This window comes from Elephas maximus, chromosome 20 (genome assembly GCF_024166365.1).
Source record: "Elephas maximus indicus isolate mEleMax1 chromosome 20, mEleMax1 primary haplotype, whole genome shotgun sequence".
NCBI lineage: Eukaryota > Metazoa > Chordata > Mammalia > Proboscidea > Elephantidae > Elephas > Elephas maximus.
The window spans coordinates 53,848,855-53,866,767 of NC_064838.1; the positions used below are offsets into that span (position 1 = coordinate 53,848,855).

The window sequence follows — 17,913 nt, forward strand, 5'->3', positions numbered from 1 at the left end:
AATAAGCCAAGACAATTCAATAGAGGAAAAAACAGTCTTTTCAACAAAAATGTTGTAGGGACAGTGGATATCCTTGTGCAGAAGAATGAAGTTGGACCCTAACCCTCATATCATGTACAAAAATTAACTCAAAATCAATCGATGATCTAAATATTAAGAGTTAAAACCATAAAACTCTTAGGAAAAAAAACACAGGCACAAAGCTTCGTTACCACGAGTCTGGTGATGGTTTCTTAGATACGACACCAAAATCACCAGCAGCCAAAGCAAAAATATTGGACTTCATTAAAATTAAAAAACCTTTCTGCTTTAAAGAATACCATCAAGAAAGGGAAAAGACAAGCTACAGAATGAAAGAAAATATTTATAAATCATACTATCTGACAAAGGACTTGTATCTAGTATACATAAAGAACTCCTGCAACTCAGTAGTAAAAAGACAAGTAATCCAATTAAAAAACAAGCAAGGGACCCAAATCAACATTTCTCTAAAGAAGGAATACAAATAGCCAATGAACACATTAAAAGATGCTCAATCAACATCACTAGCCATCAGGGAAATACAAATCAAAACCACTCTGCACCCTCTAGGATGGCTATAATAAAAAAGACAGATAATAACTAGTATTGGTGAGGATGCAGAAAAACTGGAACACTCACACATTGCTGGTAGGAATGTAAAGTGATACAGAAACACTGGAAAAGTCTGGCAGTTCCTCACATGGTTAAACATGACCCTATGGCCCAGCGATTCCACTTCTAGGTATCCGCCTAAACCAAACGCAACCCGTTGCTGTAGAGTTGGTTCCGACTCGTATCGACCCTACAGAGTAGAACTGCCCCATAGGGTTTCCAAGGAGTGGCTGGTGGATTCGAACTGCCAATCTTTTGGTTAACAGCCCAGCTCTAAACCACTGCACCACCAGGAGTCCAGGTATACACCCAAGAAAAATGAAAACATATGTCCACACAAAAACCTGTATACCAATGTTCATAGCAGCACTATTCATAATAACCAAAAAGTGGAAACAACCAAATGTCCACCAACAATGGAATTATTATTTGACAATAAAATGGAATAAAGTTACTGATAACATGAGCCACTATGGATGAACCTTGAAACCATTATGTAAGTTAAAGAAGCCAGTCACAAAAAACCACACATTGTATGATTTCATTTATATGAAATACCTAGAATAGGCAAATCCAGAGACAGAAAGTATACCAGTGGTTGCCTGAAGAGGAGGAAATGGGGAGTGACTGCTTGACTGCTAATGGAGCAACAGGGTTTCTTTCTGGGGTGATGAAAAAGTTCTAAAATGACTGTGGTGATGGCTGCACTGCACTTTGCTCTTTAAGTGGGTGATCTGTATGGTATATGAATTATAACTCCAAAAAAAGCTAGTTATTAAAAAAAAAAGATGAAGAAAGGAAGATATTAGTAAGGCTGTGAGTGTTTGTTTAAAGTTTAGATCCTGAGTTTCTTTCTCCTGTTGCTATGAAATCCTGCTCTACAGAAAAGCTAAAAGGAGTAAGAGAAATCATTATCAGCCACTCCCTCCTAATGAACTGATAAAGATCCTGCCGGCTCAATTTTTTTTTTACCCTCTTGTTGGGAGGAGCCAGCTAGTTTTACTCTATCCAGCTCCTCAGATACGCTAGGCCCATTCTGGAAACACAAACTTACACAAGCACAGGTTTTGAGTTGCAGGCTGCATTTCCAGCCACATATCCTTAATAGAGTTCTTCCTCTCCTAAAAAGGGTCATGACACTTCTTAGTGCTCCTAAGTGCTTCTTAGGAGCACAGTCAAGGAAGCAACTCTTCTGTCTCAGAACTCCAACAGTTAACACTTCAAAATTAGTAAAAGTTACATAAAAAGCAGTAAGACCAGAAACTATTAAAATTGATTAGTAGGCCCAAGTTTGTACACTGATTTAGAAGACAAAGATAATGCTGAAATCCTAACCCCAGTTCCTGTGAACATGACCTTGTTTGGAAACAGGCCTGACGACTTATCTGTTAACATGAGGTGGGTCCTAATCCAATTATAAACCAAAAAAACCATTGCCATCGAGTCGATTCCAACTCACAGCGACCCTACAGGACAGAGCAGAACTGCCCCATAGAGTTTCCAAGGAGCGGCTGGTGGATTCGAACTGCTGACCTTTTGGTTAGCTGCCGTAGCACTTAATCACTACACCTCTAGGGTTTCCAAATCCAATCATAGTGGTGTTTTTATAAAAGAGAAGAGACACAGCCAGAAGAGGGGAAACTGCCATGTGACTTGCTGCAGCTGCAAATCAAGGAATGCCTGAGGTTACCAGAAGCCAGGAGAGACAAGAAAAGATCTTCCCCTAGAGCCTTCAGAGAACATGGCCCTGCCAACACCCTGAAATTGGACTAGTCTCCAGGACTGTGAGACAAAAAGTTTCTGTTCTTATAAGCCACCCAGGTTGTGGTATTTTGTTACAGCAGCCCTAGGAAACTAATGCATTATCTTTCAAGATGATGAAAGCCACATCTTCCGCAAAATCTTTCCTGATCACCTCTCCTACTTCCTCATCCTTCCCACACAACCTCCTTTGTGAATAGCCTCACACCTGTAAAAAATTATTATACCTATTTAAACAGGACTCCTACTTGACTGCAAGCTCATTTAGAGTTAAAAAAAAACCCGTTGCCTTCAAGTCATTTCCGACTTATAGCAACCCTACGGGAGAGTAGAATTGCCCCATAGGGTTTCTAAGGAATGCCTGGTGGATTCGAACTGCAGACCTTTTGATTAGTAGCGGTAGCTCTTAACCACCACGCCACCAGGGTTTCCAATTTAGGGTAGGGATAGTCTTATTCATCTTTGTATCACCAAGGCCAAGCAGGTAGTGCCAGACACCAGCAGACTCTCCAAAATGTCTGCTGAAAGAACGAACAAAATCCACTATGGATGCTGCATACAGAAATAAAATTTCAACTTCAAACCCTTTCAAAGGAAGCAAGTGTAAATGTCTCCTCAACACCCTTAAGTAAGACTTCCCTCATTCCTAAATTATTCATAAGCAGGACCAAGAGTCTTCTATGAGACATTCCCTGATCCAGGTGCTAGGGATGTAGCCTCATGTGGAAGATACTCTTTGGAAAAACAACATAAGGCAATAAGTGCTCTAACAGAAGTTTATCCTCTCTGATATGAACAGAGAGAAAAGCAAGTAATTTTCCCTGAGGGCTTCAGAGAAGGTGACATCTGACCTGGACTTTGAAGAATGAGGACAAGTCCCTGGAAGGAGTTAGGAAGTGGTGGTTCAGACAGGTTGAAGAGAATAGCCGGGGCAAATGACCACAATGACCTTAGATACAAGAACCTGGAGAGAAGACTGTTAGAAAATGAGGATGGAAAGATAGGTAATGGTTAGACTGGAGGATCCGGAACGTCAAGCTAAGCAGACCGTATTCTATTCTGTAAGGGCAAACCACTGGAATGACATGATCAGATTTGTGATTTACAAAGACAGCCTTGGCTGCAGCATGGGAGATGGCTGGAAGGTGAACTGGGTGGGGATGAGAAACCCACGGTGGGGGCCTAAGAGTGCCCAGGAGGAGGCAGAAGACTAACAGAAGGTGAGGTTGAATGGGCATACTCTAAGAGGCCTTCCCACACTGCATATACATTCTCCCCAAACAGCCAGAAAAAATTAGTGTTCAGGTAAGCTGTAATTACAGGTAAAAACACCACAGCCCTCAGATGTGTGGAATGGGGAGGGGAAGTGATCTACCACAGAGACTCCTAGCAACAAGAGGTAGGCATGAAGGAGCCAGAGATATGTGAAGAGAACAGTATGATGAGAACCAATGCCAAGAGAAATAAAGACAGCATTTTAAGGAAAGGGTCCATATCATATGCTTAGCAAAAAAAAGGACACAGGTATGCCCTCTCCCTCATACAACTTCCCTAGGCTAACCAAGACTGGCCATCCCCCTTTCCATGCAAGAAGATAAAACAAGATTATCTGTGTTCTAGCCTCACTGAACACTGTTGTATTAGTCTCCTAGTACTACTGTAACAAAACATCACAAAGTAAGCACCTTAAAATAACAGAAATTTATTCTCTCATAGGTCTGGTGCCTAGAAGTCTGAAATCAAGGTGTTGGCAGGGCCATGTTCTCTCTGAAGGATCTGGGGGAGGAATCCTTCCTTGATTCTTCTAGTTTCTGGTGGTCCCAGGTGTTCCTTGGCTTGTGGCTGTGTAACTCCTATCTCTGCCTCCATAACCACCTCATAGCCACTGTAGGATGTTTAGCAGCCATCCCAGGGCCTCTACCAGTAGCAATCCCCCGGCTGCAACATACCAAAATATCTCCACACACTGCCACATGTCTCCTAGGGGGCAACACTGCCCCTAGTTGAGAACTACCAGTCAGATAGAGTAGGGCCCACTCTACTCCAGTATGACCTCCTGTTAACTAATTACATCAGCAAAGATCCTATTTCTAAATAAGGTCACATTCACAAGTACCAGGAGTTAGGACTTAACATCTCTTTTTGGGGAATGTAACTCAAGCCACAACAGTTGCTACCACTCATAACCCTTCCCTTTACTTCCTTTAAGGTCAAGAGCATACCCTCCCCCACAGAGGCCTCCCTGGCTACCCCAGAACTCCTACAGCACTCGGGTTATTCCATGCTGTTTCCCATATGACTATGTAACCTTACATCACTTGATAATGTTGTTTGCACTGGTAAAGAGAAGGCTCTAGTTCAAAGCAACTATGATACTTTGGTCACATTACTTAACCCTTCTGTGCCTCCACCTCCTCATCTGTACTAACAGGGAAAATAATGGCACCCCTCACAGGTTAGTTGCAATTGTTAAATGAGTAAATATAAGAAAATACTCAGAAAAAATACCTAGCACATAACAACTGATGCTTTGCTGTTGGATACTATTATCTGTAAGCGTCAATAAAGAACCGTTACTTCATTTCTATATTCTGTCTTGCAGTGTCAAAAACAGCATGAACAGAAGTATGCGTTCACTGATTAAATTAAGGAGAAAAAAAAACCCTAGCCTCCTTCAGTTAATGTGATAAAAATGTGTTAGCATATGAAAGAGTTAATTTTCTAACTGTTTTGAAAGGAAACTTTCAAAAGCTCAAGTTACTAAAACTAGTCATTAGCCTTCAATTTTACTTCCTCTAAGTTACTTCCCTTCTTTTCTGAATTGGCCTTAAAACTCATTCTTCAAATAGGAAGTCACTTCTTTCCAAACAAGACCTGCAAGTAACAACCCATTGTATATAAAACTCCTTGGTGTCTACATTCATATATGAAACAAAGACGGGGGGGGGGCGGGGGGATGGACATCATTCTTACCATCTTAGATACAGCAAAGAGCCTAGAAGAGGACAGTACCTTTGGAATATCCTAGACAGCAGCAGTTTTCAACCTCAATTCATTTTTCATCCATTTTGGAGAGGGATCAGAAATAATTTATTAACAGCTAAAGTAAAGATTGCAAATAATTTTTTCCATAAATTAGAACAGATTCAAGGTTATCTAAATATACTGTTTTTCCTAAAATGAAACTTTTACTGGTCAGCACATAATGATTTTTTCCTATAGCATTCCCTTCTTGCACTCTAGTGTTTCTAAGCAGAAGAGACTAAAACCAAAACCAAAACCACATTGCCATCTAGTCAATTCCAACTCATAGCGACCCTACAGGACAGAGCAGAACTCCTCCATAGGTTCCAAAGAGCGCCTGGCGAATTCAAACTGCCGAGCTCTTGGTTAGCAGCCGTAGCACTTAACTACTATGCCACCAGGGTTTCTAGCGGAACAAGGGGCCTGGAAATTGTGCATCTCCTGCACTGTATCTCTCCCTTGTGACTAGTCACGATGAAGGACTGCAGGTAGAGGAAGGTGTAACAACATGCACTCCAGCTTCCACCCGACTGGCAGATTCTGGAAGCGGCCAGCTAACTTGCATTCTCAAAGAGCTCCAGGTGATTCTGATTTACCTCCCCTTCCCACCCAAAGGGCAGTTCTACTCTGTCCTATAAGGTCGCTATGAGTCGGAATCCACTCGATGGCACTGGGTTTGGTTTTTTTTGTTTTGGTCCCACCCAAAACACTACCACCAACAACCTTATTTAACGAAACACTCACTATACTTGAGTTTCCTCAAATCCTTGGTCCCATGCTGGGTGTGTGTCTCACACGCATACAGAATCTACCGTATAAATTAATAAAACTAGAAATACTCATTACAGAGACAGATCCTATGTAGACCAGCCAAAGTAAAAAGTTCCACCAGAAATCTTCAGTTACAGTTTACAATAGTGCTTAAAAGCAGAGACTCTGGAGCCAGACTGCCTGGGAGTTAATCCTAGCTCTATTACTTACTGGAACCCTCTATCACTTATTAGCTTTTCACCCTTTTATTACCAGTTTCCGCATCTCTCAAGTGGTGATAATGGAATCTTCTCAAGAAGGTAGGTATGAAGGTTAAATAAGACATTACAAGAAAAGAGCTCATAGTAAGCATGCAATGTACGTCAGTGTATGTCATCACTACTTAAGTCTTACTTTGAATAAACAGCAACTCCTTCCTTCAAATTTCTCTCTCCAGAACTTTAAGATCACAGGTAGTCCTAACTTACGATTGGTTCCGTTCTGACAATTCTGTCGTAATGACAATTTCATCGTAAGTCAGTTCTAACATAAGTAAGATACCTCATTAAAAAAATTTTTCATCATTACTGCCTGTTATTATCAGTATCTTTATAAATCACAACACGGAACATCTACGAGTGAACTGAGAATAACATCAGCAAATTAAGGACTACAACACTGTAGGTACTGCACATTACTAATGATAAGATGCACACACAAAAAAGAAACGTCATAGTGTGGGTCATCATAACTTGACTATGTCCTAAGTCATGGCCTGACCTGAATAATGATGTTTTATCCTAAAACGAAACTTTCACCAGGCTAGCAAGTAATTATTTTTTTCCGAAGTCCATATACCACATCCCATTCTGTTCTTGCTTATCCCCCACAATTTTCTGTCCTAAAACTTTGGGGTCAGATGTTTCTAAATTCAGATTTCAGAAAAGTAATAATGGTACAAATGCCAAATATTATGTAACACACTCAGCGGTTTAACAGTTCTTCGGTAAAATAAACGAATATTAACGCTAAGTAGCATAAAGACGAAACAACCTCTCATCAGTTCAGGTCAGGTTTTGCCTTTGTAGTTTTCAGAACTTCCTAAACTGCAGTTGCCCTTATCCCAATGCTAATTTGTTTTACACCCAAACACAGACACACTTCTCAATACTTTTAAGACACCTTTTCCAGTGTCTTCAGTCTGATTTTTCCATGACTGGTAACCAGGCTATTATCTCAGAGAAGTATACTAAGCCCCTCTAGGTATTTCTCATGGGAAATCAAAACAAAACAACCTTTAAGTCAGAGAGGTGTACCAGAGGTTGGGTGTGATGTATATGTAAGCCAAACTATAGGGCTGACAGTAATCTCAATTCTACCATCTTAAATTAGCTAATTTATTTTGATAATTTGTTTAAGGATTACACATTTTGCAATACTTACGTCAGGGTTCTATTCCGGTTCTGATGTAAGTTGAATTTTTTTTTTTTTTTAAGTTTTCATTATCTTGCCTTTTATTATCAGTGCCTTTATAAATTCGATCTTTTGTCTTCACGGGTTACAAACATTACATATAAACTTACAGGTATATCTTAATACCTAAAAAAAAAACATTGCTATCTAGTCAATTTCAACTCACAGCTATACTACAAAAAAAAAAAAAACAGGGGAGAGTAAAAAGTTAAAACTGTCCCATAGTATTTCCAAGGAGTGGCTAGTGGATTTGAACTACTGACCTTTTGGTTAGCAGCCGTAGCTCTTAACCACTACACCACCAGGGCTTCTCTTAACACATACATACATAAAAACAATACACAAATCACAAAAATTCACTCCAACCCTAAAGAGTTGGATGACGCTGGCATTTTATCAGCTGTAGTAATAACTCCACTTGTGGCAGATTTGGATCATTTTGGATTATCCCTGGGAATGGCGATGGTGTTCCCAGTCAGAAAACTAGTGAGAATTGTCTGTATGGTACTTTTCTTTTTTTCTTCATATATCTTGCAGTAACATCTCGCTGCTTCCCAAATCTGCCTATAAGTAAGTGATCAACATTTAGGTCCATTTTTTCCAGCAGCCAAAGCCTCTAATTTAGTTTAGAAAAAACTTCAGCTAATCCTTCCGCTGTAAAAATTTTCTGACAACTTCTCCCTTTCCTCTTCTTCATTCTCTCTCTCTTCTTCAGCATTTCTTTCCTCTTCAAAATCCATTAAGTCCTGATCTGTCAGTTCCCCTTCTTTGTGATCTATGAGCTGTTCCACAACAGCAATATCAAGTTCTAAATTCAGTGTTCCTGCCATACGGACGATTTTTCCACCCATCTCTTCCATCACACTATCCTGATCAAATGCCTGGAGCACGTTTACATAACTCAGCAATTTTTTCCATATCCCCTGCATGGATTTTCCTGTAACTTCCCCCCAGGAAGATGTGATGTTCCAGATACACTGAAGAACATTAAAATTCTTCCAGAAATCGGGTAATGTTACCGTACCACCATCTGTGGCAGCTACTGCCTGAGTAAACATAGTGCATAGGTAGTATGCCTTAGAGGGGGCACTGCACCTCGATCCATAGGCTGAATCACAGCTGTCTCCTGGAGGTAGGTACACTGTAAGTGCTGTTCATCGTTGACTCAAACATAGTGTTAGGTCGAGCACTACCTGTACTTAATTTTTATTTTCTTCGATTCTCAGTAAATATGCCTCTGTGGACAATTTTTAGCTTATTTTTGGCAGACTAGGAGCCACCAGAGGCATATGAGGTGGTAAGAGGTAGCTACACTACTTCCTAACACCCTCGATACAGATATTTATTAACCAAACATTTATTATAAACAGGCACAGAACAGTTCTCCAGCCAAGAAATAAAAGTAGAAATAATTCAACTAAATAACTATGCCTCTTCTGCCGAATCAAGATTGTTACAGCATATTGGAAAGAAAATGAATAAATTTCTATGCAGATAAAATAATCACAGTTTTAAAAATGGCTAATTCAACGTGCTTGAGATAATTACAATTTTACCTCATAATTCTTCAAAGGGGCTAATTACGCACAAGAAAGTGATGATTACAGCAAGCATTTTACCATTTCTCAACCACCCAAGAAATACCAACATTTAATACAGCATAGCTTTGGACATGATTTAACTTTCAGTTTTTTTTACTGCATTCATTACACCACTGGACACTGAACAGAAAGACAATTCACTTCCTAGGGGCTCAATAACAAATCAGAACAAAAAACAGAAATTTTTAGAAGGGAAAAAAAAGTAAACACAGCAGATTAGAAGTTATTGAGTTGATAACATTTAACTATCTCATTGCCATCCATATGCCTCAATTACATTATCAAGTTGAAACTTTTTTCCTCCAAATAAGTTGTTATAAATCAGTATTATAAAGGTGACAATCACATCAGCAAAAACTGTCCAATCTTTTGGAAACTAAACTTGAAAAACTTAGGTGAAATTTTTAAAACAGTTATAAAAATCCTGTGGATTCCACTGAAAAGAATGATGATCCTAGTGTACATAAAAACTTCCTCCCAACCATGGGTTTTGTTGAGATCTGTTTTTGTGGGAGAAAGTATAAGCAGTGCAAAAAAATATTTTGGGTGAGATCTGAGTATGAAATGTCATACTGCACTGCAGATAAGGGAAAAACTATAAATCCTAAGACACTAACTTATGAAATTGTAAAACGGAAAGCATATAACTACTCCTTACCAAAACAATGAAACACCCTAAAACTCAGGCTATTAAGCCATGATTTCTGTCTTTTTTCCTCTGCCCTAAATGCACCCATGCCCTGGTGACACAGAGGTTAAGTGCTAGGCTGCTAACTGAAAGGTCAGCAGTTTGAACTCACCAGTGGCTCCCCGGGAGAAAGATGTGGCAGTCCGCTTCTGTAAAGATTATAGCCTTGGCAACACTATGGGGCAGTTCCACTCTGTCCTATAGAGTCACTATGAGTCGGAATCAACTCGACAGCAGTGGGTTTCATTTTTTTTGAAATGCACCCCACTCACCCTGCCCCCACTTAAATAACCTCCTAGTAAAGGCTAAGTCACTTCGAGACCTCTTGAAGACCTTCCCAGAGCTCCCAGCTTACATCAGGCCCCTCAGCAGCTCCCCAGCACCACACACTTCTCTTCGCCTCACTCATCACACCCACCCATAGTGTCTTCCTGCCAAACTCCATTAGTACAGGAATCATACATGTCTTAACCACTGTCATATAAGCACAGGCACAGCACCTAATAGTTAAGAATTCAAATAACAAATTACAGAAAAAACAAATTTCAAAAGCAAGGAAATTTTATACAACCAATTTTCTGCACCCAGATTTTAAAAAGAAAATTGTCGCCCCTGAGGTTTACCCTTCAAAGATTAGACAGGCTCATAAAACAAAACGAGACTAAACGGGCACACCAGCCCAGGGGCAAGGACGAGAGGCAGGAGTGGGCAGGAAAGCTGACAACAGGGAACCCAAAGTCAAGAAGGGGAGAGTGTTGACATGTCATGGGATTGGCAACCAATGTCACAAAACAGTATGTGTATTAATTGTTTAACGAGAAACTAATCTCCTCTGTAAACCTTCACCTAAAACCAAAACCTAGTGCCATCAAGTCGATTCCGACTCATAGCGACCCTATGGGACAGAGTAGAACTGCCACATAGAGTTTCCAAGGAGCACCTGGTGGATTCGAACTGCCGAGCCTTTGGTAAGCAGCCGTAGCACTTAACCACTACACCACCAGGGTTTCCAGCAAACCTTCACCTAAGTACAATTAAAACAAAACAAGAAAATGGTTCCAACAAGATCAGCTGTATTCAACAGTGCTAAAGCTACCTCCCAGAACACTTTAATAGCTCAAAATTCAACCTCATATAATCATAGCCAGTTGTCATCAAGTCAGTGCTGACTCATGGCGATCCCATGTGTGTCAGAGCAGAACTATGCTCCGCTGAGTTTTTAATGACTAGTTTTTTGGAAGAGATTGCCAGACCTTTCTTCCGAGGCACCTCAGGTAGACTCAACTCAAAACTTTTGGTTAGCAGTAGAGGGTATTAACTGTTTGCACCACCCAGGGACTCCCATATAATTGAAACCCTTATATAACCAGAAGTTTCAATTATCTGTAACACAAAAAGTGTTAAAACTCAGGTCCTCCCTCTGAACTTATCTGATCTTATTTTAGATAACTCTGTAAGTCTAACTGGCCAGTAGCTCAGTTCACAGCAGTTTAGAAAAATACACGCTTGGATGAGAAAGAAGAGGTACACTCTGTGTCAAGGATATACCGAAGACAGAAAGTCCTGAGAAAGTCAGGCTCAGAAATGTTAAAATGGGAGGGGGGTGCCATTGAGGGCAGGACAAAGAGGACAGCAATAGACCCCAAAGGCAGAACTCGAAAACCCTCAATCAGTACAGAGGTAAGCTCAGGGCCCAGACATCATACTAAAACCAAGCCAGTTGCTACAGAATCGATTCTGACTCATAAGACCCCGTGTTTTGCAGAGTAGAACTGCGTCCATAAGGTTTTCAAGGCTGTGACCTTTCATAAGCAGACTGCCAGGCCTTTCTTCTGTGATGCCTCTGGGTGGGTTCAAACACCAACCTTTTAGTTGTGAGTAGAGCGCTTAACCATTTGCACCACCCAGGGTCTCCCCAGACACTTTAGACAGAGAAAAAGAACACATTCACTACAGGAATAAAACAAGTTTTAAAGCTTAAAAAAAGCAAGCTTCAGTTATCTAGAACATACTGTTACCATTTCAGTGGTTTAAGATCCCAATTTTCTACAGAAGTCATACATCCCCAACCTAAACACACATGAATCCCATAAAAACTCAAAGGATACCCTATAATGCATTATTTTTATACAGGTATCAGGAGAACTATAAAATTGACAATAAAGGTCAAAATACATGCTTTTCTCCAGACAGTGCTAAGCTAGTAACAGAAACAAATTCTTGCTCAAATAAACCTGGTTGAAATGAAGCATAAACTTTTTTATAAGCACCTCCCTTCTCGAATACCCTCCATACCAGGGCGCTCCTGCTTTGTTAAATGAGTACACATCTAAAATGAACAGAATACTTACTGCTTCATTACGTCAGAAGAAGAAAGTATCTACCAGTGCAGTGGGCAGAAACCTGTCCTACAAACTCCAGGTTCACCCACCTAGGACTGTGCCTGTCACATAGGAAATACAATTAAACATTTGGAAAATTAAACTGAAAACATAAAGCCATTTGTTTTGTTTACACACTGCACAGGAAACTCCTGGCAAAAGGGCCCAAACTTCCATCTGTCCATTTGCTCATAAGGAGCTTAAGCCTGGTACTGTCATTACTCGGACAAGCAGTTGCCAAGTCAATGTTGGTTCAAAGGCTCTCTTTTCTGCAGGAGTAAGGACTCTCAGAGATCAAGAACAGCAGGCCTAAGGCACATGAACGCAAGCAGAGGAGAAGGAAGACAGCCTCTGATTTACTGCTAAGTAAAAATCACCCCAAACCTAAGTGCTTTAGGGAACGGGAACATGGGAACACTTCTGAGGGCATGTACCTTCTGGCTTCCTAAATAAGGGCACCTACCTCAAAATGTAAATATTTCAGGGTTAACCTGAAATAGATGTAAAAGCATCAGGATTTGACTGTGTGCGGCCCAATTCCCACTTACACTACCCTCAAGACAATGCTTGTTAAGGGGAAAGAGCAAGATGCAGAATAGTGTGTGTGATATATTATAGCCCATATATAAAAAAGGAGGAAAAAATCTCTTAACGTATGTATATAGACACAGTATCTCCAGAAGGATACAGAGGAATCACTAACTGTGGTTTCCACTGAAGCGAGGACCTGGGTAGCTGGGAGACCGAGAGGGGAAAAAGACTTGCTTTTCACGCTCTACCCTTTTGCACTATATTACATATCCATGCTTTGCCTACCCTGCTCCGCTCCCCACGTGAAATATTTTTAAAGCCCCAAAGGTAACAGTATTTTGAAAGGAGGAGGACTGCACCTCTGGGATAGGAAGAACATGTTTTTTATTATAAACCTTACTGTATTTTATTTTTGTTGTGTGCATATTTGTTTACAAATAAGCTTATTAAAAAAAAAAAAACTAATTAAAGAGAGAGAATTTTAAAGCCTTTCAAGGAAATGTTTGGTATCTTGATTGGCCGGCGATTACGTGGGTATATGCATTTATCAAAACTTACCAAACCAACACTTAAAATGGGAGCATTTTATTGTATCTAAATTACACCTCAATACAGGTGATTTTTAAAAAACTTCCCAAGGTGATTCCAATGTGCAGCTAAGTTTGGGAACCACTGTTACAAAGCACCCCGGACCTAGTCATAAACCTTACTCTAGCCCCCAAGAATTAGCTCTTAGAGCACTACCAAAAACAAACAAACAAAAAACTCTATCCAAAATAAATGAGAGACATGTGATTATTAGGTACTATAAACTGTAACGTGAATGGTACAAGCTGAAGGGCTACATGTCTGGCACTGGGGCTCAGCACTTCATTCTGAGTGAACTCTGATAGCACTGTTACCATGCCCCTTCTACAGAAGAGGAAACTGAGTTACAAAAGGGTCACATTACTGGCCAGGGTCACAAGCTATTAACTATCAGAGCTAGTACTTAACTATCTACCAGCCTCCATGCTCTTAACTAGATGCTATATTGCCTTCCTTTTCTGAACTTAGGGCTTACAAAAGACAGATTCTCAGAAAAAAAAAAAAGCTTCCTGCTGAATAACTGTAAACGTTAAAGAGATCTCATCCAGCAAAGAACTTCTCCACCAAACTATGAAGACGGTATTTCCAACAAAGCTGCCAAATCATGTATTAAGATTTATCTCCTGACAAAAGAAACTATATGTTAACAATGTGTACGACACATTCCGCTATGTGTCGGAATCGACTCGACAGCACTGGGTTTTGGGTACGACATTAAACACCCTTTTTAACTTAAATTTATTTCCTTAGGCTGTCAAAGCCTAAACTGCAAACAAGGTTAGGTAAAAAGTACCCCAGAAAAGGGGCAGAGCATTTGCCCTATGAGTCCACAGAACAGGCAACAGAGAACCACCAACTCATCAGCACCATACAGACTTGTACACACACAACTGTCAGAACACAGTAAAAATAACAACGCACACATAACCAAAGTGGAATTTTCAACCATATGCTTAAAGACAAAACATTAAAAAAAAATTTTTTTTTTTTTTTTAAATATTGGAACTGGATTCCTGTGTATTAGAATAGCCAGAGGCTTTAGAAATTAAAGTCTATATTCTTTTGTTCTTCTCTCTTGCAAAAAACGCCATCAGTTTCTGTGTGAGGACAGCTTTCTGGGGCACACTATTAAATTGACAGACTGGCTCAAAACATTTCTACACAAGTTTAGGAAACTATGGTCAGGATGTGGGCTTAGTAAAATTGGAAAGCTTAATTAATGAAAAATATAATTTCTAAAGAATAACTAGCCTGAAGAGATAAATGAAGTATGTGTAACTGGTACATGATGGAAATAAATGTTTCTGACTTCATGATTAAAGACTCTTGAGCCACAGTCCTGCTGCAGCTGGGTGGCATGGATGACAAGTTGTTCAAGAACCTTTTAGTCATAAAAGATGGTAGTAGCATGCAACAGTGGGGAAAAAAATATCCACCCCAATAAATCTGCCTTTCATGTCCACTTGCTGGAGAGTCCCATCTCTGCTATTTACTGGCAAACTAACTCCTACCGTTAAACAGAAAAAAAAGACAAGAACATGAAAACACTGTTTTTATCCTGATCAGTCAAGCAGCAGTAAAGAAATTTATATTAACTTTAAGCCTGCTACCAATCAAATCCTTGTCATTCTGAAGGCAAGCAGTTGCTGTATAAAATACAATGCACTAAAAAGTATCTTCAAAAAACCTCTCCTCTATCAGAGTCAGGGCGTGTGTTTCTACCAAAAGAGAAAATGAATGTACACTGACCACTTTATACATTATTTCACCTAAAACTGCTACGAATTGGATGCTATTTGTTTTACACATGTAGGTCCTGAAGTTCAGAGAAATAAGATAACCTGCTTAATATGACACCACTTTTATGGCAAAACTACCTTTGTAGTTATAGGGCCATCAGTATTTCTGGTAAAGAATCTCGCTTAAGCAAACCTACAAAGCAAAAGTGTAAACTTCTTTTTTTTTAATGCAGAAATAACTGAGAAACCAGCTTTGAAACACAGTCTGCCCTCTTATACACAAGGCCATCAAACAAATACCCTGATGTATATACTTAAAGCTACCTGGAGGAGTCATTTCAAGCCTCAGGGAACAGCAACACAGTATCATGCTGAGGTTCCACTGGACTGGCTCAGGTGTCCCCTATGCCCAGCAGCTGCATAGGGCTGATCTCTGGCCATGGATCAGAACCCTAAGAAGCTACATCTCCAATTTATCACCAAAGCCCATCAGCACCCATTTACATAATACATCTGGAATCCCACCACTTCACACCACCTCCATTGTTACCTTTCCTGTCCAGGCTACTATCATCTGCCACTAGACTTAAAAGAGCCTTGAAAATACCTGTGCTTCTGTTTTTGCCTCCCTGCAGTCTCATCTCCATACAGCAGTCAAAAATATAAATCAGATCGCATCACTCCCGTTATAAAAAATCTTTGATGACTTTCAATGCACTCTGAATAATCTAACTCCCAGCTCCTACATGATCTGGCCCCTGCCTACTGCTACAATTTATTTCTTCCACTCTTTCTCCTTGCTCTCTGGGCTTTAGCCATTCAAGCCTTTTTGCTGTTCCCTAAAAATGGCAAGCTCATTCCCATCTCAGGTCTTTGCACTTGCTAAACTCTCTGCTTGGAAAACTCAATCCCATCCTTTGTATAGCTTACTTCTCCCACTTTTGTCCAGGTCTCTGACCATATGTCACCTTCTAAAGGTGACAAAGGTACATCTATCTGCCTAAAATAGGTAGATTTTCCTTACCCCACCCCTTTTCCAAATGTTGTTATTCTTAATAGCAGTTATCATCTGGTAAGTTATACTACATGAATAATCTGTTTACCAGTCTATGATCAGTCTCTCCCCCTAGGATGAACACTCCAATGAAGGCAGGGACTACCTTTGTTTTCTTCAGATGTGGCCCAGAGCAGTGTGTGGTATAACAGCTAATCAGCAACCATTTGTTGAATGAATGAATGAATGAATGAATCATAACAAACCCACAAATTAGCTTATCCATTCTACTTAACATGCCACGGAGGAGGTCAAAACCAACTAAAGCCAAGATGCCTCGCTGCCCAGCAGTCCATCTCACCAAATGAGAACACACATTTCTTTTTTAACTTGCATGGTTCTCCATTTACAGAGCTCCCTCAGAACCAAGAACAAGAAGAGACAGCCAAAATGAGACCACACCAGAATGTTTATTATGGTAATCAATTAAATTAAGAAACCTCTAACCATTCCCCTTATCTGTAACCCTTTCAAAGCACATGACTAGCCCCTGGATGGGCTGTTACACATGCCGTTGACAATGTTCCCTCCCAAGCCAGCGCCACTGCTGACTACTCAGGTTAAGAGGGAGAAATGCTCTCTGATCTTCATTCTCTAGTTGGTTCATTTGGTATTGATAATTAGATATGCCCAGAGAATGGAATCCCTGGGTGGTGCAAATGGTTAAGTACTCAACTACTAACTGAAAAATGATAAACAGGGGAGATAGATGGCTTTCTAATGAAAAACAAATCCAGAAGGCAAGTACCTGTGTAATATGGAGTCTATCTCCTTAAAGACTAAGTAAGAGAGAAGTTAGGAACTGCATCTTCGAAGGAAGGAAGTATTGCTTGAAATAAAAGAAAGAAAGTTAGAGGAGTATCTTAGGGAGCTGTAGGAAAATAAGACTACAGTAAAAAATTCTGGAATAAGATAAAGATCTCACCTAATTGGTACACAAGAGACTTATTAATAGTGATGCACTCCCCCCCCAGAAAAGCAGAGGGACACACAAAACAAAGGATATTACCTATCAGATCGATGTTCTACTAAAAACCATCTGTATGAGTCCAAAAGGTCAACATTTAACCTAAAGCAAAGACGAGAAAATAAGGGGACAGGGAAACTAGAGTACTAGAAGTGGAACAAAATCAGAATACGATTAAAGAAAATGTTGACGTACTGTGAAAAATATAACTGATGTCACTGATCAATTTGTGTGGAAACTGTCAAACAGGAACCTAACCTGCTGTGTAAACTTTCACCAAGAACACAATATTATTTTCAAAAAAAAGTGATGCACCCACATTTCCAGAGGATGTACATTAATAAGCACCCCTCTTTCATGGCAAAAGGGAAATGGAAGGAGGCTTCTATTTACATACCTTACAAATGTGCTGCGAGATGCCCGGCCTGTGTGGCAGAAGTTCTACAAAGTACCTTGAACTTCTCAGATGAAAGGCACTACAAAAACATTAAAAAAAATCATGGATTATGTCCCTTTATTTTACACGGAAAACACAAAGCACAAGATGTAGATGGACTTGCCTACAGTTCCATTAAGTACTTTAGAGTCCAGGAGAAGAAAAGACTACAGAATTTCTAACTGACATATCACACAGTTTATCACATTTATATAATTCTTGGCCTCCTTTCACTTAACGCAAAATGTACGGGATCAACCTTATTTTCTGAATATTATAAATTAATG

At 39.9% G+C, this 17,913-nt stretch overlaps 1 protein-coding gene across 1 annotated transcript in view; it reads right to left on the reverse strand.

The window, feature by feature from the left end:
* Window positions 1-17,913, reverse strand: part of RHOA (ras homolog family member A) — a 51,564-nt gene that overhangs the window by 29,280 nt on the left and 4,371 nt on the right. Inside the window, exon 2 of the mRNA XM_049861767.1 lies at window positions 17,588-17,666. The gene's annotated coding sequence lies outside the window, so the exon portion shown is untranslated. The remainder of the gene's footprint in view (window positions 1-17,587; window positions 17,667-17,913) is intronic.